Source organism: Hyperolius riggenbachi, chromosome 4, assembly GCF_040937935.1.
Source record: "Hyperolius riggenbachi isolate aHypRig1 chromosome 4, aHypRig1.pri, whole genome shotgun sequence".
Classification (NCBI taxonomy): domain Eukaryota; kingdom Metazoa; phylum Chordata; class Amphibia; order Anura; family Hyperoliidae; genus Hyperolius; species Hyperolius riggenbachi.
The window spans coordinates 260,185,143-260,205,275 of NC_090649.1; the positions used below are offsets into that span (position 1 = coordinate 260,185,143).

Consider the following 20,133-nt stretch of genomic DNA (forward strand, 5'->3'; position numbering starts at 1 on the left):
GTGCCCAGTTTAGTGCCCAGCATAGGTAGGTAGTGCTCCGCCCCCCCGCCCCCCGCTGCTGCTATTACCTGTTTAGGAAGCGGCCGCTTCCTAATCCGCGTTCCTCTTCTTAAGTTTCTTCTCAGAGTATCACAGCAGCGCGCCCGGCGCTGCTGCTGTGACGATGTAGAGTGCAGGAAAGAGCGCGGCTCCCTATAGCGGCGATCTGTATCGCCGTTGCCAAGGGAACCGCTCTTTCCTGCCCCCTGCATCGTCACAGCAGCAGCGCCGGGCGCGCTGCTGTGATACTCTGAGAAGACACTTAAGAAGAGGAACGCGGATTAGGAAGCGGCCGCTGCCTAAACAGGTATTAGCAGCGGCAGCCGCGGGGGGAGCGGGGAGGGGGGAGCGGGGCGCGGACCACCCACCCACCCACCCACCCACCACTAGACCACCAGGGAAGACTCGCATACAAGCCGACCCCCCAACTTTTGACCCCCATTTTGGGGGTCAAAAATTCGGCTTGTATGCGAGTATATACGGTAATGTAAGGTGATTTTGGTGTAGTTTGCTATTTGGCCACAAGATGGCCACAGTCAAAAAGTCCTGGGAGCGATCGAGCTCGCTCCCAGGAAGAAGATAGACCACAGGGGAACTTTTTGATCTCAGAAAAGCCACAGCGTCTGAAGAGACGCTGTCGGCTTTTCTCCGGGGGGGTCCGATCAGTGAAAGGGATTTCTAATCCCTTTCATTGATCGCTGGGGTAACGGCCCCCAGCGGTAGCGCGCACGGGGGGCCCGCGGGAGCGCGCGTGACCCGCGTGAGTGCGGGCGTAGCCTAACTGGACGAAAATGTTCGTCCAGTTAGGCTGAAGTGGTTAAAAGGAAATAAATACTGTATGTCATCTTCCACTTGTCTCTCATCTCATCTCAGGTTCTTTTTAAATCCAAGGGTGCTTCCAAGTTGATGTCAACTTCTGAGCAGTGGGCACTCCCAAAGTGGTGAAACACAAGGTAACGCATTAAAACACAGTGGGCATGATTCACAATGCTTTTTCACCTGTTTTCCTCTTTAAAGAGACTCCGTAACAAAAATTGCACCCTGTTTTTTATCATCCTACAAGTTCCAAAAGCTATTCTAATGTGTTCTGGCTTACTGCAACACTTTGTACTATCACAGTCTCTGTAATAAATCAATGTATCTTTCCCTTGTCAGACTTGTCAGCCTGTGTCTGGAAGGCTGCCAAGTTCTTCAGTGTTGTGGTTCTGCTATGAACTCCCCCCTCAGGGGGGAAAGAACACACAAATGATCTCTTGAGATTCAAAAGGAAGGCTGTATACAGCCTGCTTGTGTATGGATGTATTTTCTATGTGTGGACATACTGTACATCAACCTACTTCCTGTTTTGGTGGCCATTTTGTTTGTTTATAAACAAACTTTTTAAAGCTGTTTTTAACCACTTTTAATGCGGCGGGGAGCGGCGAAATTGTGACAGAGGGGAATAGGAGATGTCCCCTAACGCACTGGTATGTTTAATTTTGTGCGATTTTAACAATACAGATTCTCTTTAAGGCGGAATATAACCCTGCATTTCAACTTTGCTCTAAAACATTATTTACAGAATATTATATGCAAAAAGCATTTTTTTTTTACTAGACCCGCATTGGAAGGGTTAAACACAGAGGTTTAAAGTTCCGTGGAGAGATATGCAGAAGTTCAGATTGTTACATTCTATTTAGTTAAATGTATCTATTGATAAATGTTACACACTCTTTGGCTGTCCTCCAGCTCCTCCTCAGTCAGAGAGAGTGAGTCACATTCAACACTTAGATACATTTATGTAAACAAAATGTATCTATGTCAGCTTCGGATGCGTCTGCAGAAATCTCCAGGAACTTTAAAGCTCTGTGTAACCCTTCCAATGCTGGTATAGTAAAAAAAAAATGCTGGTTGCATATAATATACTGTAAATAATGTTTTAGAGCAAAGTTGAAATGCAGGGTTATATTCCGCTTTAAGGCAAGAAAAGTAATATTGAAATGAAGTTAATAAGGACAACTTACTTTGAGTGATTATTTTGCTTGTAAATGTTATTTTTATTAAATAGGTGAAAAATAAGTCATTTAAGAGAAGTTTTGTGAATAGAGCCCAATATGGCATATTCCCACTACCCTAATTTTACACAATATGAAGAGTTTCAGGGTTAATGTTCATTTTGAGTATTCATATTCACTTTGTCAAGGCCAACCTAGCAACACTTTTTTTTTCAGATTGCCACAGTTCCAAAAGTACCAATCAGCTGAAAAGATCACTTTTGCCATGATCACAACTTTTGCGTTATTTAACCAATCAAGTACCAGCAGTCTCTGCCCCCTGAAGGACCAGAGACCGCTGGTACAAGAACAACGGAATTCTAACGAATCGCTGTGCATACCTGCCGTCATCGTTGCTCGCTGGGACCATCCTGACATCCACTCTGCCGTCTCTATGACGGCAGAGTCATGTGAGCCGGTCAGGAGCCGCTTTCATTGGCACCTGACCGTGTCTATAAATGTAAGCCAATGGGAGCGGCTTACATTGATAGACACGGCCAAGAGCTAATGAAATTGGCTCCTGACCGGCTCACATGGCTCTGCCGTCATAGAGACAGGCAGAGCCAGTGAGTTGTGGCGAGAGACGTCGGGTTTGAGTGTCGCGATTGGCGGGGAGCGACGGTAACGGCGGATGCGCGCTGCGGACAGTGATTGAAATCTACGCCCTGCCAGACAGGAGCCCACCAAACAGGGCATAGATTTCAATCACTGCCGTACTTAAGTAGTTAATGACACTTTAGTGCTGATCACCAAACGTATAAGCTGGTGGTAATAAGTGATCTCTACTTGAAATGTGTCATACATCGTGGAGCCAAGCATAGGGGACAATGGAGAACAGCAGCTTTTGTAATATACACCATACACACCACTTTACAGCAGATTGCCAAGTTAGAAAGCAGTGGTAATTGTCAATGGGTAACTTGCTGCTATATATCAAATAACAGTTGCAGTGAAAATTGTTATTCAATCACTTTAATTAATGGAGCATCTTCATGCGATTTACAGTATTTATGGTTCAGGTACTTTCTAATTTTGATTTCTCAATTGCCAGTGAACAAAATCTTGATGTTATAAAACTGTTGATCAGGATTTCAAAAGTGCAGAAGAAAAATTGGCCATTTTTGTGTTCGCCACATTTTTTAAAGTGGACCTGAACTCTTGCACAGGACAGAAGTAAAACATAACCGAAATGCACCCTGTATGTATTCAGAGAGTTTTAGCCTGTCTATTTCCCCCTAATTTGTATCTAATCACAAGTTGTAATTTGATCTATCCACTGTGTCACGTGACTACATTGGCAGATAAGTTCTTTTGAAAGCACAGGAGGTTAACAATATGTCTGCTTCCATGAATCAGGAGTGCAGATTTATTTTAGGATTTGTATCAGCTGTAACAAAGAAATGCTTTTTGTTTAAAGGTTATTATGCTGTTGCTTATCTTTTAGAGCAGAGAGGATGTTCTAAGTTAAGGTCTGCTTTAGCCACTTCCCGCGTCAGTATATCTACGCCCTGCGGGAAAACTATTCCTGTCCCAGGGGCATAGATATACATCTCCAGCCGCTGCTCACTCCCGCAACTGCTGCCACACACGTTATTGCCGCCGATGTTTAAAGGGGAGATCAATGAATGGGAACGCAGTTCCCATTCATTGCTCTATGGTAAGTCCCCGTGTCAATAATCGCGGCATCAATGAGATGCCTGCGTCATCGTTACAAACTTAATTACCCATGCATGCATTACTTCCTGTTCGCGTACTATTAGTACACGACAGGAAGAAAATGAGTGAGGACATCTTGTAGCCAACTAGTAAAATTACACCTACGTACATTTATTTAAAGGGAACTTAAACTGAGAATATGGATTTTTCCTTTTTAAATAATACCAGTTGCCTGACTCTCTTGCTGATCCTGTGTGTCTAATACTTTAAGCCACAGCCCCTCAACAAGCTTGCAGACCAGATGCTCTGACTGAAGTCAGACTGGATTAGCTGCATGCTTGTTTCAGGGGTGTGATTCAGCCACTACTGCAACTAAAGAGATCAGCAGGGCTGCCAGGCAACTGGTATTTTTTAAAAGGAAACATCCATATCCCTCTCAGTTTAGGTACACTTTAAATAAAAAGACCGTCACATAAGTTAAAATTAACTCCTCACCTCCCGCACTCTTGCATTAAAAATATAAAAAAAGACCATTAAAAAAACAAAACATAAAGAGCTACCTTAGGGACTGAACTTTTTTTAATATGTATGTCAAGAGGGCATATTACTGTTATTTTTGAAAATATGGGCTTGTAAATAGTGATGGATGCAAAACTGAAAAAATGTACGTTTATTTCCAAATAAAATATTGGCGCCATAGGAGGCGCATGCGCGGCGCGACCGAGATGGCCGCTTGAGAGAGGAGCTCCTGCCCGCACCACCGCAACCCGAGCCGCCATACGCATTCTCTCCGCTCCGGACACGCGGCTCCTAACGGGTCCGCTCACCAGGCTCTCCCTGCAGCTGATGCCACCCAAAGCGCCACCCAAAACCACCGCACAGAGAGGAACGATGGACCGGTATGTCCAGCACGCTACCTCCCAAGATGGCGCCGACAGCTTAGGCCGCGCTGACTCCACTCCTCCTCCTTCACAGGCCAGTATGCCCGCTGACAGCACACCGATCACAGCCTCAGTGCTGGAAACGACACTGGAAAGACACTATCGTTCCATGCACGAGTCTCTGCAGCAGCTTATGATATCAGCGCTGCAGGACCTTAAGGCAGAGCTCACAGGGCTAGGCAATCGCACGAGCACCCTAGAGGGGAAGGTGGACAGTATAGTGCAGAAACAGGCTGAGCTTGAGGAGGAACAACAGATAATGCTTTCAGACCTCAGTTCACTCCGCTCAGCCCAAGAGGACACGGAAAACAGAGAGAGGCGACAAAACCTAAGAATTAAGGGGGTCTCAATGTCAGTTAAACCTGATCAAATTGTCTCACACCTCACAGAATTCTTCAAATCAGTGGCTCCAGACATCCCTGACGAGCTATGGAGACTAGACAGGGCCCATAGATCCTTAGGCGAACGCTCATCTTCTGCCCAGAGACCAAAGGACATCATTACCAGGCTTCACTACTATGAAGCCAAAGAGGCCGTCCTGCAAGCTCTCCGAAAAGCCCCCTCAGTCACCTTTAAAGGAGATGAGCTACATGTTTTTAACGATTTATCTCTAATAACACTGGCAAAGAGAAGAGCTCTCAAACCCGTCACGCAACTTCTCAGAGACTCCCACATCCCATACAAATGGGGATTCCCTTTCCGCCTCATTGTGATCAGGAATGGAATGACTTTCTCCCTCTCAGACATTGATAACGCACCTCTCTTCCTCAGGCAAATGGGCCTTAAGATGCCCCCACCCTCACTTAACCCAAACCTCCGCTCACCCACCGCCTCCTCTCCGCCGAGGAAAGTGCGTCATATCGCAGAATGGTCCAAAGCACCAATCAGAAGCCTCACATATCCACAAGGATCGGAAGACATGGAAGCTCTCCCTACCTGAATGCTCTTAACACCTCATACCGTGATCTGAGACTTAATAATTTTAATATGTCCACATAAATGGTCATCATAACCAATGCCATCTACTACTCTGATGCTCTCATATACATCAGGTTTGAAAGAATCATACTCCACCACATCTCTCGAAATGATGTAGACTGCTACCATATATATCACTATATACCCATATTGGTTATACGTTTTCCATCTTTTCCTCCCTTTTTGTTTTTGGTTTTTTTTTATATATACATATATATATGTTTGGATCCCGGGCGTCCTTTAACCACTAAGCTGGACGTGGGCTCCCGAGCGTCCATTTTTGGCGCACCAGCATTCGCCTCCGGAGACTCACCCCTGGGTTGCCCTGGCCTTCTAAAGGCTCGGACCCCTCAGGGGCGACCTCAATCCGACAACTGCTTTTAGTTGTCACCGTTTGTGGCCTCATTTTTCACAGAGGCTCTTATTTTTCTGATTTCACTGAACAATTGTTACTGTTATGGTTCGAGTTATACTTTGTTGTATTGTATGTGTTGTTTTCTCCCCATGCCCCCCCCCCTCCCCCTCTCCAGGGTACAGTGTTTGGCTCCTCTCCTACTATGTAACTATTCCAACCACGTAGATTATGGTTAAACTCCTGACATTAAACGTGAAGGGTCTAAACATCCCTCAGAAGAGAGCCTCACTTCTCCGAGATCTCAAGAGAATGCATATAGATATTGCTATGCTTCAAGAGACTCGCTTATGCATGCATGACTCAGTGCGACTAGGGGACAGACTCTACTCTGGGGTATATGTAGCCTCTGGACCGTCTACCCGGGCAGGTGTCGCAATCTTACATAAAAAAACCCTCCCTTTGCAAGTACACAAGACTATACAGGACCCCAAAGGGCGTTACCTAATTTTGACAGGAATGCTAGCAGGCAAACCTATTACTCTAGCCAATGTCTATGCCCCCAACTCCCAGCAGATCTCTTTTCTCTCTTCCTTCCTAACAAAACTTCATAAAATCTCCACAGGCACCCTCCTCTTAGGAGGTGATTTTAACTTGGCCTTCTCCTCCTCCATGGATCGTAGCCCCCCTACGTCACCATCCTCAGCATCCACACACGATCGCAACTCCCGACAATTCAGAATCTTAATGAGAAAATATAAGCTGGTAGATCTTTGGAGGATCAATAACCCTACCTCAACAGAATATACGTTCTACTCCCCCCCTCACGCCTCCCACTCAAGACTGGACTACTTTTTCTCCAACGCCGCTCTAATACCCTCAATTAAAGACTCTAGTACCCATCCGGTGGCCTGGTCTGACCATCACAGCGTAACTCTTGAATTAGACTGGCTCCATAAAACCCATAAACCCCTCTACTGGAGACTGAATGAGACGCTACTCCAAGATAAAAATCTGGTATCTGAACTTACTAAAGAGTTACAATCATTTTTCCATACAAACTCTGATTCAGTCTCCTCTTACGGCATCCTATGGGAGTCACACAAGGCCTTTGTTAGGGGCCTCTTTATAGCAGAAGGGTCTAGAAGGAAAAAATTATCCTCTCAAAAACTACTATCCCTTCATACTGCCCTAGCTAAGGCCCAAAACCTATACAAACTAGACCCAACACAACACCACTACACTCAACTTCAACAGTTAAAACAAAATATCCGCTCATTACAAACCACCCAAATTGAGAAAAGTCTGCGCTGGACTAAACAGCTTTTCTATGAATGAGGAAATAAACCCCACACAATCCTGGCTAGAAAACTAAACCCTAAAAATTCTCAACAATTCATATACGCCATGAAAGACTCAGACGGACATACACATTACAACCCCCAAAAGATCGCTCAAATCTTCACAAACTATTACGAACAACTCTATAATTTACCGGACCATGACAAAGATCCTACCTTTCTCTCTGCAGTCGACTCATTCTTAGCACCATTAAATCTCCCTCAACTAACGGATCCCCAATGGGACACACTCAACTCCCCTATAACTACTCTAGAACTGGCTGAGGTATTAAAATCATTTCCTTCCTCAAAATCTCCGGGACCGGACGGGTTGCCCTACTCCTATTATAAAAAGTTCCAACACATCTTACTTCCCCATTTAGCGACCCTTGCTTCTAAAATAATGGATGGACACACCCCCCCTCATACCATGCTAACCTCTCTCCTTACAGTAATTCCTAAGGAGGGAAAAGACCCCCAACTACCTCAAAGCTACAGGCCAATCTCCCTCTTAAATTCCGACCTAAAAATAATAACTAAAGCCCTCGCCAACCGCTTAAACCCTATACTTACATCCCTAATTAATAATGATCAAGTAGGCTTCATATTGGGGCGTCAAGCTGGTGACAATACCAGGAAGGCGATAGACCTCATTTCACTTATGAATAGAGACAATAAACCCTCCCTCCTTTTAAGCCTAGATGCCGAAAAGGCTTTCGACCGCCTATCTTGGTCCTTTCTCTTCAAGGTGCTTCGACATCAAGGCTTCACTGGTCCATTCATTACTCTCCTCGAATTTCTCTATTCCTCTCCTACCTCCACAGTTAAACTTCCCTCAGCTCCTATTCGCCCATTTAACATAAATAACGGAACTAGACAAGGCTGCCCATTGTCTCCCCTGCTTTTCGCCATCAGTATAGAGCCCCTTGCTAGTGCAATAAGACTCAACAAAGATATCCTAGGTATAAAACATGGAGGTCATGAACACAAAATCTCACTCTTTGCTGATGACATCTTACTCACTCTCATTAGCCCCTTAACATCCCTCCCTGCCCTTCATTCAACAATCTCCTCTTATGAAGCCATTTCAGGATTTAAACTAAATAAAGATAAAACTGAAGCCTTACCAATCAAAATCCCTTCAAATATGCTTTCGGTCCTAAAATCCCACTTCACCTATAACTGGAGATCTCAAACCCTAAAATACCTGGGGATCAACCTCACCACCTCATACTCAACCATCTATAAGCAAAACTTTCCCTCCCTTATTCAGAAAATTCTCCAGGATCTCCACAAATGGACGGCGTATAAAATCTCCTGGATAGGGAGAATATATTCACTAAAAATGAATATACTGCCCCGCATACTGTATCTATTTGAGACTCTACCGGTCCGGGTCCCTTCCATTCAGCTGGCTAAACTACAATCAGCATTCTTAAAGTTTGTTTGGAATCATAAACGTCCAAGAGTTTCCAAGTCTGTTCTTCTCTCTCCTAGAGAACAGGGAGGACTGAGTCTCCCACATTTAAAACACTACTATCAAGCTGCGCACTTGAGACAGCTGAAGGAATGGTCTGACCTAAGAGTCTTTTCTAAATGGGCTATAATAGAGGCCATGGAGGTCTCCCCACTTTCTCTAGCCTCCTAAATATGGACCTTAAACCCCCCCAAACTGCCCCATAAGAACTTCCTCCCCACTATACAATTTACCCTCAGTATATGGAAAAATACTGCACGGAAAGCCGGCCTGATCTCACACCCATCCCCACTATATCCTATCTTAGGGAACCCTTTGTTTCCCCCAGGCACTGTCCCCTCCTTTATAGCCAGATGGTACCTCTCAGGATACTATAATTTAAATAACTGGACAGACCCTACCTCTGGCAAACTTATCACACTCTCCTTGTTAGGAGAAAAAATGCACCTCCCCCCATCAAGTCTCATGGAAGCGAACCAAATCTCCCACTTCCTTAACAGTCATGTCAGGGGGGCCCCCCCAATACCCTCCCCTACCACCTTTGAAAGAATCTGCCTTCAGAAGGGACATCAAAAAGGCTTAATTTCCCAGATATACTCTCTTCTACAATCAAACTCAGGAACCTTAAAGGCTTCCCACCTCTACATGAAGAAATGGGAAAATGCTTTATCAATTGATATAAGTAATTCGGACTGGGAAGATATCTGGGAAAATGCCAAACACTCATCTATCTGCACTCAAATCAAAGAAAATATATACAAAATCCTATTCAGGTGGTATCTGACCCCTGAAGTCCTCGCAAATATCTACCCTCACACACCTGACACCTGCTGGAGGGGCTGCTCTCACAAAGGATCTCTTGAACACATCTTCTGGTCCTGCCCAGTAATCATTCCTTTATGGGAAGAGGTCAGCCATCTGATACTCTCGGTCACAGGCATTCCAATCCCATTAGACCCGACGATCTTACTCCTAGGCAAACCTATCCCTGGAGCTCCCAAACCTCTTATGCGTCTGATCACTCACATCCTAACTGCAACGAGACTTTCCATAGCCTCAGCTTGGAAAAACATAGCTCCTCCTAATATCTCAGAAGTTAAACTAAAAATTAACTGGATTATGACAATGGAACAGATGACAGCCACCCTGAGGGACACTGAACCTCAGTATCATAAAATATGGGGCCCATGGACCCTATACTCACCAGATTATATGCCTCCTTGAACTCACATCAGTTTCTGATGATTAGCTCTTCCCCTACACCGGAACCTTAGACCCCTTGCGTTTTTCAGGAATACCTTTCCTAGCTTTCTACACGTTGGGATGAGGTTGCCAAACACTGTACCCTGTTGAAACCCCCCTTCCTGCCAATCCCTTCCCACCCACTCCCCCTCCCGACCCTACCCTTCCCTCTCTCTTCTCTTCTCCCTTAAGCACACCCATACTACACCCTCCCGCTTCTACTGGCTTTACTCTCTCTAGCCACATTATAGGACTTAAACCAAGGACTTGCTCCTACGAACATGGCACTACATCTGTGCTCATCATAGCAGAACCTCCGGACACCTCTTACATAAACCATCTATATTCTCACCTCTGAAAGTAAAAGCAAAGACTCTTCCTTCATTTCTCCAATTAAGCTAAGAGACTTACTCATACATAGATTTATCTCTGCACAAAAGCTTGTTAGAAACTGAGATCCTGGTCTGACTGAAAAAGTCTCTGCTTTTTGATATTCCTATGTGATCTGATTGATATTTCCAATGTTGTGTTCTGCAAAGTTTATTGTACCCATGCCTATATTTTTTCAATAAAAACTAGAGTTACAAAAAAAAAAAAATATTGGCGCCATACATTGTGATAGGGACATAATTTAAAAGCTGTAATAACTGGGACAAATGGGCAAATAAATATGTGAGTTTTAATTACAGTAGCATGTATTATTTTAAAACTATAATGGCCGAAACCTGAGAAATAATGATTTTCTTATTATTCCCATTAAAATGCATTTGAATAAAATAATTCTTAGCAAATTATACCACCCAAAGAAAGCCTAATTGGTGGCAAAAAAACCCAAGATATAGATCATTTCGTTGTGAAACGTAGTACTTAAGTTATTGGGAAATGAAAGGGAGGAGTGCTGAAATGTTAAAATTGCTCTGGTCCATAAGGGGAAAAACCCTCAGTGGTGAAGTGTTTAATATAAATAGGCCCCTTCATTTTCATTGTATATTATTACACTTTACTGTTTATGGGATTACTTCCTGTCATAGCATTGCTGTCTATAATAGTATTTTGGGGCTTTTATCTAATTGCGAAGCACTATGGCATAATTGGCATTACAGATCTGGCCCAAGCATGTACAATCTTATAAAAGTTTATTAATTATGCAGAATAGCATTTTACAAGGAAACAGCCTTGTGTAAGCCAATCATAAGTAAATGAATATGTGAACATTACCCTGACAGGATTAAGGATATGCATGACCTAGGCATGAGGTTGGGCACGCTTATCTTCCTGGTGATCTAGCACTCTGTATCTGTAAAGTTTGTGTGTTATTTTGCTACAATAACAGGTATGTGTCTTTTAGCTTATAAAAAGACTCCTAATGTTTGTAAACAAAACATAATTGCTGTTGCTGAGCAGTGGTTCCAGGTGATGAAATGGTTCCCCTGGGACTAATGTCATTATGCTAATGACATCCCATATGTAGCCACTTGGCATATGATCTCTCTCTGTTTGAATGTGATTGCTTATGTGGGGGTAGGAGAGAGCACATAAGGATTTTTTGAAAAGGTAACCAGTTATTTTGCCAGTCTTATTAAATAAAATAGTACAAGGAACACCGTGCTGCTTGCACTATGATTAGCAATGCATATTCCACTGGTCTGTGGCCACACACGCACAATACAATAAAAGTCTTTAAAAAAATCCAGTCTTATGGCAGTTCAATAAGGAGTGGGGGATTTTTCTGATCAACTTTTATGGAAATGAAGTGTCAATTTCTTAATGTAAAGACCGAAGACCGAAGCAATTTTCTCAGAGTTTTTAATCTTTTTTTTTTTCATAATTGGGGAACAAATTACAGCAAACACATGTATATGATAACTTTGGGCAGATTTTTCAAACATTACAATCAATCAAAAAAATGATTGTAATTCTTGAATTGAAAAGAAATATAAAAAAATATATGGTGTGTGACCACCTTTAGGTAGATTTTGACTTTAGGTTCGCTTTCACTGCCAGGTGCCTAATTACAATGAAAATCTGTAGGAATGCAAATCATGAAGGAAATCGTCATAATTTCTACAGAGAAATAATATTCCATGCATGGCATGTTACTCGTGATAACAACTGCTAAAAATGATGATTTGGAAAAATAAAAAGAGTTTCTGAAGTGGAAGATCCACTTTGCAATAAGGTTACTGCAGCTAATTGCATTACAGAGGAACGGTAGTAAAAATAACGTAATTAATATAAGGGTTTTTTTTTTCTTTCTTTTTTTTTTTACAATATTCTGTTTACCCATTGTAAAATATTCCCTCTCCCTGATTTACACTCTGAAATCTATTACAAGTGGCCACATTTTTCAGTCCAGTCATGTGATCTGTTTGGAATTTTTGTTTACTGAGAGTTCTGAAGCCAATACAAAATATACCTGGTCTCCAGAATGCTCCAGGAGGCAGCCTAAACATCACTGGGAGGGGAGGGCTACATTCACAGTTGTGCTCATAAGTTTACATACCCTGGCAGAATTTATGATTACTTAAAGAGAGTCTGAAGCGAGAATAAATCTCGCTTCAGACCTCATAGTTAGCAGGGGCATGTGTGCCCCTGCTAAAACGCCGCTATCCCGCGGCTAAACGGGGGTCCCTTACCCCCCGAAATCCCCTCCGAGCAGCGCATCCCCTCTTCCGCATTGAGGCAGGGCTAACCGCTGCAGCCCTGCCTCACGCGCATCTGTCAGTGCGTATCTCCGCCTCTCCCCCGCCCCTCTCAGTCTTCCTTCGCTGAGAGGGGCGGGGGAGAGGCGCCGATGCGCCGCTGATAGACGGCGCTGAGAGGCAGGGCTGCAGCCGTTAGCCCTGCTTAAAGAGCAGCAAAATCTACGACCAAGTTGGTCGTAGATTTTGCAGGGGGGGGGGGGGGGTTGGGGGGTCAGGGATCCTCGTTTAGCCGCGGGATTGCGGCGTTTTAGCAGGGGCACACATGCCCCTGCTGACTATGAGACAAGAAGCGAGATTTATTCTCGCTTCAGTGTCTCTTTAACTATTTTTCAGAGAATATGAATCGTAACAAAATCTCTGCGCATCTCTGAGCTGAGGCCATTCAGAGGCGGCCTGGTGATGCGCTGATCCCACTTTTTTTGCGCAATTCTCAATTTTTACTGGTAGCGCGCCCAGGCTATGCATATGCATAGGTAGAATTTAGTTAGTGTTAGGTCCCCTCCCATGGAGGAAAGACTTCTTCAACAGTGGGAGGGACGAGTACCTAACAAATTGCATGCAAGCTGTTAGTGGAAACTAACATCCTCCAAGTGGTAGACAGGTCATGTGTATGCTCATTGTGTATTTTATCCCATGAGTGGGGTTTGCACTTTTTTGCAGGTAAGCATTCATCTGTTTTTAAGTTGCGCTGTTCATTTCTTTGCTATGTTTGATTGATTTATTTCTGGTCAGCTGCTCCCACTTAATAGTTTTCCTTTGGTGTATATGCAGAGCCTCTGTTTGGGTTCAAGGTGCGTTTGTAGTCTCTGGGGGGGCTCAGCGCATCTCTGAGCTGAGGCCATTCAGAGGCGGCCTGGTGATGCGCTGATCCCACTTTTTTTTTTGCGCAATTCTCAATTTTACTGGTAGCGCGCCCAGGCTATGCATATGCATAGGTAGAATTTAGTTAGTGTTAGGTCCCCTCCCATGGAGGAAAGACTTCTTCTACAGTGGGAGGGACGAGTACCTAATAAATTGCATGCAAGCTGTTAGTGGAAACTAACATCCTCCAAGTGGTAGACAGGTCATGTGTATGCTCATTGTGTATTTTATCCCATGAATGGGGTTTGCACTTTTTTGCAGGTAAGCATTCATCTGTTTTTAAGTAGCGCTGTTCATTTCTTTGCTATGTCTGATCGAGGCTCTAATTGATTTTCCAATCGTTTTTCTGATCGATTTCCATTCACTTCTATGAGAAATCGATCAGAAAAACGATTGAAATTATAATCGGACCTGTCGGAAATTATCGAACCATCTATCTGCCAAAATATCTCATGGTGTATTTCCTGCATTAGAACTGTGTTTACTCTTTTGAAATCATAATCGCTACATAAACTACCCAAATGACCCTGATGAAAAGTTGACATGCCCTTGTGATTTGGCCTGATAACATGCACACAACTTGACACAAATGGGTTTTAATTGCTTTTAATTGTTTTAATGGTAACCATCTTCACCTGTGATCTGTTTGCTTTTAATTAGTGGGTGTGTTGAAAGGTCAATGGCCTCAATTCACTAAGCTTATCTCCTGTTTTTAATAACATTTGTAGAGTTGTTACCATGGTGATAAGGCATGTCGTATTCAGGAAACATTTTACCTCAGGCAAACCTAAAGTTACCTCTTCTGTTTTTAAGTTAACTCTCCAATCCTTACAGTGGCCTCAATTCACTAAGCTTATCTCCTGTCTTTAATAACTCTTCCAGAGTTGTTACCATGGTGATAAGGCATGTAGTATTCAGGAAACATTTTACCTCCGGCAAACCTAAAGTTAACTCTTCTGTCTTTAAGTTAACTCTTTAGGGCTCTTTTCCACTATGCAATGCGATCGCGATTGCGATCGCAATCGCGTTTCAATTTCCACCATGTGATTGCGATTGCGCTACTATACTCATTATAGTACAGCTCAATCGCATACAAAACGCGGCAGGACGACGATTGCGCTTTGACCAAAATCGCATCGCAATCGGATCGCACTAATGGAAATTGCTGTTGCAGTTTCCATTAGTTTAATGTACCTTGCGATTTGCGATTAGAAGCAAATCGCAAATCGCAGGGTAGTGGAAAAAGGCCCTAAGGGCCCTTTTCCACTAGCAGTCGCTAGCGTTCGCGCTGAACGCTAGCGATTGCTGAATCGCAATTCCGCCGTTTTCCCGACGTTTGCGGCCGCGATTTTGCTATGCTATGCACTGCATAGCAAAATCGCGGCAAATGTCGCTCCGCGGCGCGATCGCGATCAAGTAAAAAACGAATCGCGGTAGTGGAAATGACCTACCGCGATTCCTATGTTAAAAAGCAAACCGTAGCGATTGTAAAATCGCTAGCGGTTTGCGGTTTTGCGATTCAGCTAGCGCAAACGCGCTAGTGGAAAAGGGCCCTTAATCCTTAAAATAACTCCAGAGTTAAAGACAGGCTTTTCACATGCAGCTGTTCATTAACTGCATGTGAAAATAACTACAGAGGAGGTAAATTAACTACAGCAGAGGTAAATTAACTACAGAGGAGGTAAATTAACTACAGAGGAGGTAAATTAACTACAGAAGAGGTAACGTAAGGAATGAAGAGATAAGATAACTCTCTCACTATGTGGAGGTAAGTTTTCTCTTGCCTTATTATCTCCAGCATGATCTTAGTGAATTGAGTCCATTAACTCCAGAGTTAAAGACAGGCTGTTAATTAACTGCGTGTGAAAATAACTACAGAGGAGGTAAATTAACTACAGAGGAGGTAAATTAACTACAGAGGAGGTAACTTAAAGAATGAAGAGATAAAATAACTCTCTCACTGTGTGGAGGTAAGTTTTCTCTTGCCTTATTATCTCCAACAGGATCTTAGTGAATTGAGGCCAATGAGTTTCTGGACTCCTGACAGACCCTTGTATCTTTCATCCAGTGCTGCATTGATGTTTTTTGGATTTTAATGCTGGGAATACATGGTGCGTGTTTGCGGCTCGATTCTGCCGCCCGATCGATTCCCTGCTCGATTCCGCGGGCGATTCTCTTATGTTCCATTCATTTTCCTTATCTTTTTCCATTGTCCCCCATGCAGAATCGAGCGCGGAATCGATCGATCTAAATGGCTCAATCGAGCATTATGCTGGGAATACACCATGAGTTTTTTTGGCAGATAGATGAATCGATAGATAATTTTTGATCTGATTTTGATTGCTTTTCTGATCAATTTTATCAAACAAGTGAATGGAAATCAATCAGAAAAATGGAAAATCGATCAGAAAAACATTCGAAAAATCGATCGGCTAGTAAATCTGCCGAACAAACGCATAATGTATTTCCAGCATAAAGCTCAGTACACACATTAGATAAAAATCTTTGCAAACTGAGGGATTAATCTGCTACATGTCCGGAAGGGTTTGAAAGACTGATCGTTGTAAAAATGCTGTACACATGGCAAAAGATCAGTTCATGCAACTTTATGGACACAAACATAAACACTACATTTGGAGTGGAGTCAACAAAGCCTATGATGAAAGGTTCACCATTACTACTGTGGAACATTATGGGATCACTGATGTTTTGGGGATGTATGAGCTACAAAGGCACAGTAAATTTGGTCAGAATTGATGGCTATATGAATGCAGTAAGTCATCAAAAAATACTGAAGTAAAATGTGCACTCATCAGCCAAGAAACTGAGCATGGGAGTACTTGGACATTCCAACATGACATTGATCCAAAACACAAGGCCAAGTTGACCTGTTATTGGCTACATCCACATAAAGTGAAGGTTCTGGAGTGTCCATCTCAGTATCCTGACTCAATATCATTGAGCCACACTGAGGAGACCTCAAACATGCTGTTCATGCAAGACAGCCCAAACATTTATGGGAACTGGAGGCAGAATGGGCAGCTTTACCATCTGAGAAGATAAAGAGCCTCATCTACAACTGCCACAAAAAACTTCAAGCTGTTAAAGAGGGCAATACACAGTATTAAGAACTGGAGTATATAATTTTTCTGGAAAGTCAATTTACTACAGGAGAGTGACCATCCAGTATCCGGCAGAACCTGGAGTACTGAGCAGGGACAGTTAATTCCCTGCAGGCCTATACGGTGGCTGCAGGAACTGCAACCCATCTTTGTGAGTATATATATATCTATATACTTTTATCCTCCCTATACATGATGATACTGCACCATTGGGATCCTGGTCACTCCCTACTTCTCGCCTAGGTATTCTTGGCTCCTACAAGAATCACAGAAGAAAACAGCCCTATACCATAAGTTTGCAACTGGAACTTCAGTCATGCCAACTGTGAATGCGTGGTCCTATCCGCACGCCCTTCTCAATCGCAATCCTGTTGCCAGGAGTGTCCTGCACATGCACAGTTCATTGCGTACTGCGAATGCACAGAACGGCAGAGATCACTTACCAGTACTAAAGATGTAGCCGTCTATGATACATTTCAGAAAATAATTCAGGAAGAGGAAAGATTTTACAATTGGCAAAAGCTGACGAAGTAATTTATACATGAAAATTGTAAAAAAAAAATAAGCCATTTTATTCATTATGTTATTTTGGGTCACTTTTGTGTTCTCCGTTGTTAAAAATCAAATCATCCTTTTAAATCACCTTATTTTTAAAGGATACCCGAGGTGACATGTGACAGGATGAGATTTGTGTGCTATGCACTGTACATACCCGTAACTATGCTGTGTTCCTTTTTTTCTTTCTTTGCCTGAAAGAGTTAAATATCAGGTATGTAAGTGGCTGACTCATTCCTGACTCAGACAGGAAGTGACTACAGTGTGACCTTCACTGATAAGCAATTCCAACTACTGTATAAAACACTTTCCTAGCAGAAAATAGCTTCTGAGAGCAGGAAAGATATAAAAACGGTCAATAGTTCATAGATTTTTAGCTCTGGCATACTTCAATGAATGTGTTATTGAGCAAAAACTATAAAACAGTTGAAACTTAAAAAGTAGATTTACACATAAAATAAAACTGTGGAATATCTTTTAACCCTTTCACCTTCAAGGGGTTTTAAAAATAATTAACATGTATTTTATATTTCTATGGGAAGGTGTATAATAAGGTATTTGGATGTGGTTTTACTTTTTGGGAGATATAGAGTCAGTGTGTTCTAAAAATAGAAACAGAGCCATCTGTTTATATTTGTTTGTATTTGTGTACATACAGGGACGTAGATACTCGTGCTCAGGGAGGTGAAAAAAGTCATTGTTAGGAAAAGGAAGATAGACACAATCGTTTAGTTCATTAGTATATTTTTGCCTCGGTGTCCTTCAACTACTTAAAGACCGCGTCACACCAATGGATGGGCGTACCCGCGGCAGCAGCCCTAGGACCGCCAAACGCCGATTGGCATCAAGTCCTGGAGCTGCAGATTGGCAGGGAATGCGATCGCAGTTAGCAGAGTATTTAGAGTCGATAGAGGAAAGAATTCCCATTTGTTTACATTAGAACAGGGCTGCTATCTCCTGCAGAGCTCTACGAGGGACACTAGGCTGTCCCTCAGAGCTGCTCATTCTGTTTGTCCTCTCATAGGCTGATGCCTATGAGAGGCGGGGAGCAGTGCCGATCGCTATCCTAGGGCGATTTAGGACAGCACAGGGGGAGGGAGGGAGAGGGAGGATGGAGGGAGGAAAAAGCCTCCCTTCTTTCAACAATAATAAAAAAAAGATTGCAGCAGCGATCAGAGACTTCCGGAAGAGTTTCCTATTAAGGACACTAAAAGGAGGCTAAAATGATTTGTGTGCTGAGTTGTAGGGCTGTGCAGCATGTTGACTAAGCTGCACAGCCCTGTATTGTACAAAAAATTGCCTGGTCACTAGGTGGGCGTAAGCCTGAGGTCCTGAAGTGGTTAAAGGAAAAACAGATAAGATTTTAACTCAGCACCCTGCCAAGGGAGAGGCAGAGAGAGCACCTTCTCATTGGTCAGATATTCTTCTAGTTGAATTTGACTGATCTGCAGTGCTGCCCTATTAAAGGACACCCGAAGTGAAAATAAACGAATGAAATAAACAATTGTATCTAACTTCCTTCTCCTAAAAATGACTTTTTAAGATATTACACAGTTTTATTTTATGTTTAAATCTACTTTTTAAGTTTTAACTGTTTTATTGTTTTTGCTCAATGACACATTCATTGAAGTATGCCAGAGCTAAAAGCTATGAACTATTGACCCTTTTTATCTCTTTCCTGCTCTCAGACACAATTTTCTGTTAGGAAAGTGTTGTATAGTTGGAATTTCTTATCAGTTAGGGTCGCACTGTAGTCACTTCCTGTCTGAGTCAGGACTGAGTCAGCCACTTACATACCTGATATTTAACTCTTTCAGGCAGATAAAGAAAAAAAGGAACACAGCATAGTTATTAGTGTGCTTGGCACTGTACATACCCACGTCTATCCCATCATGTCACATGTCACCTCGGGTATCCTTTAACCAGTTCACGTCCTAACTACAGTATATTCACGTCTTTGTAAGTGGCTCCTGAAAGCCACACCATGTGAATATAAGTTAGTTCCCTTTAATGAGCACAGCGTGCGTGCTAGCACGCGCCTGGGCTCATTTACCCCCCTCCCTCTAACTACACTAATTAAGGATTCCCTCCCGGGGGTCCGATCCTCCCAACCCCTAGCTTGATCCCCTGTAATTGAGCATCCCCCCCTTCTTCCCCCATGCTGCAATGCAGGATTAGCATGTAAACAGCTCACCTCGCCTCGTTCCAGCGTGCGATCAGCATCCCCTCCGTGCATTACCGCTGCCTGTGTCATTATGCCGAACGGATCGGGTCCCGGCATGATGATGTCATCAAGCCGGGACCCGATCCGTTCGGCATAATGACACAGGCAGCGGTAATGCACGGAGGGGAGGCTGATCGCACGCTGGAACGAGGCGAGGTGAGCTGTTTACATGCTAATCCTGCATTGCACCATGGGGGAAGAAGAGGGGAAGGGTTGGGGCGTTAGCATTTGGCCACACATGCCTATCTGGGGGGCACAAAGGGTGGCACGTGGCTATCTATAGGGAAGGGGGGGGGCAGAGGCACACTTGGCTATCTATGGGGGGGGCAAAGGGTCTGGCTATCTATGGGGAGGGGGGAATAATGCAGCACATCTGGCTATCTATAGGGGAAGGGGGGATTAAGCAGCCCATCTGGCAATTTTTGTGGGGGGGGGGGGGGTCAAAGGGACACATACTGTAGCGTTTTATATGGGGACTGGGGCTAATAGAGGCACATCTGGCTATACTGGGGGGTTACAGGGGCACACCTGGCTATCCATAGGGGGTGGGGGGAATAGATGGGTACATCTGGCTGTCTACTGGAGGGGGGAGAACAAAGGGGACACCT

General features: G+C 43.5%; 1 protein-coding gene across 2 annotated transcripts in view; it reads left to right on the forward strand.

Moving 5' to 3' along the window:
• Positions 1-974: 974 nt before the first annotated feature.
• KLHL32 (kelch like family member 32) overlaps positions 975-20,133 on the forward strand; it is a 494,024-nt gene continuing 474,865 nt past the window's right edge. Inside the window, exon 1 of one of the 2 annotated variants that reach the window (XM_068231202.1) lies at positions 975-992. The gene's annotated coding sequence lies outside the window, so the exon portion shown is untranslated. The remainder of the gene's footprint in view (positions 993-20,133) is intronic. The other variant, XR_011019321.1, reaches the window with a different exon arrangement.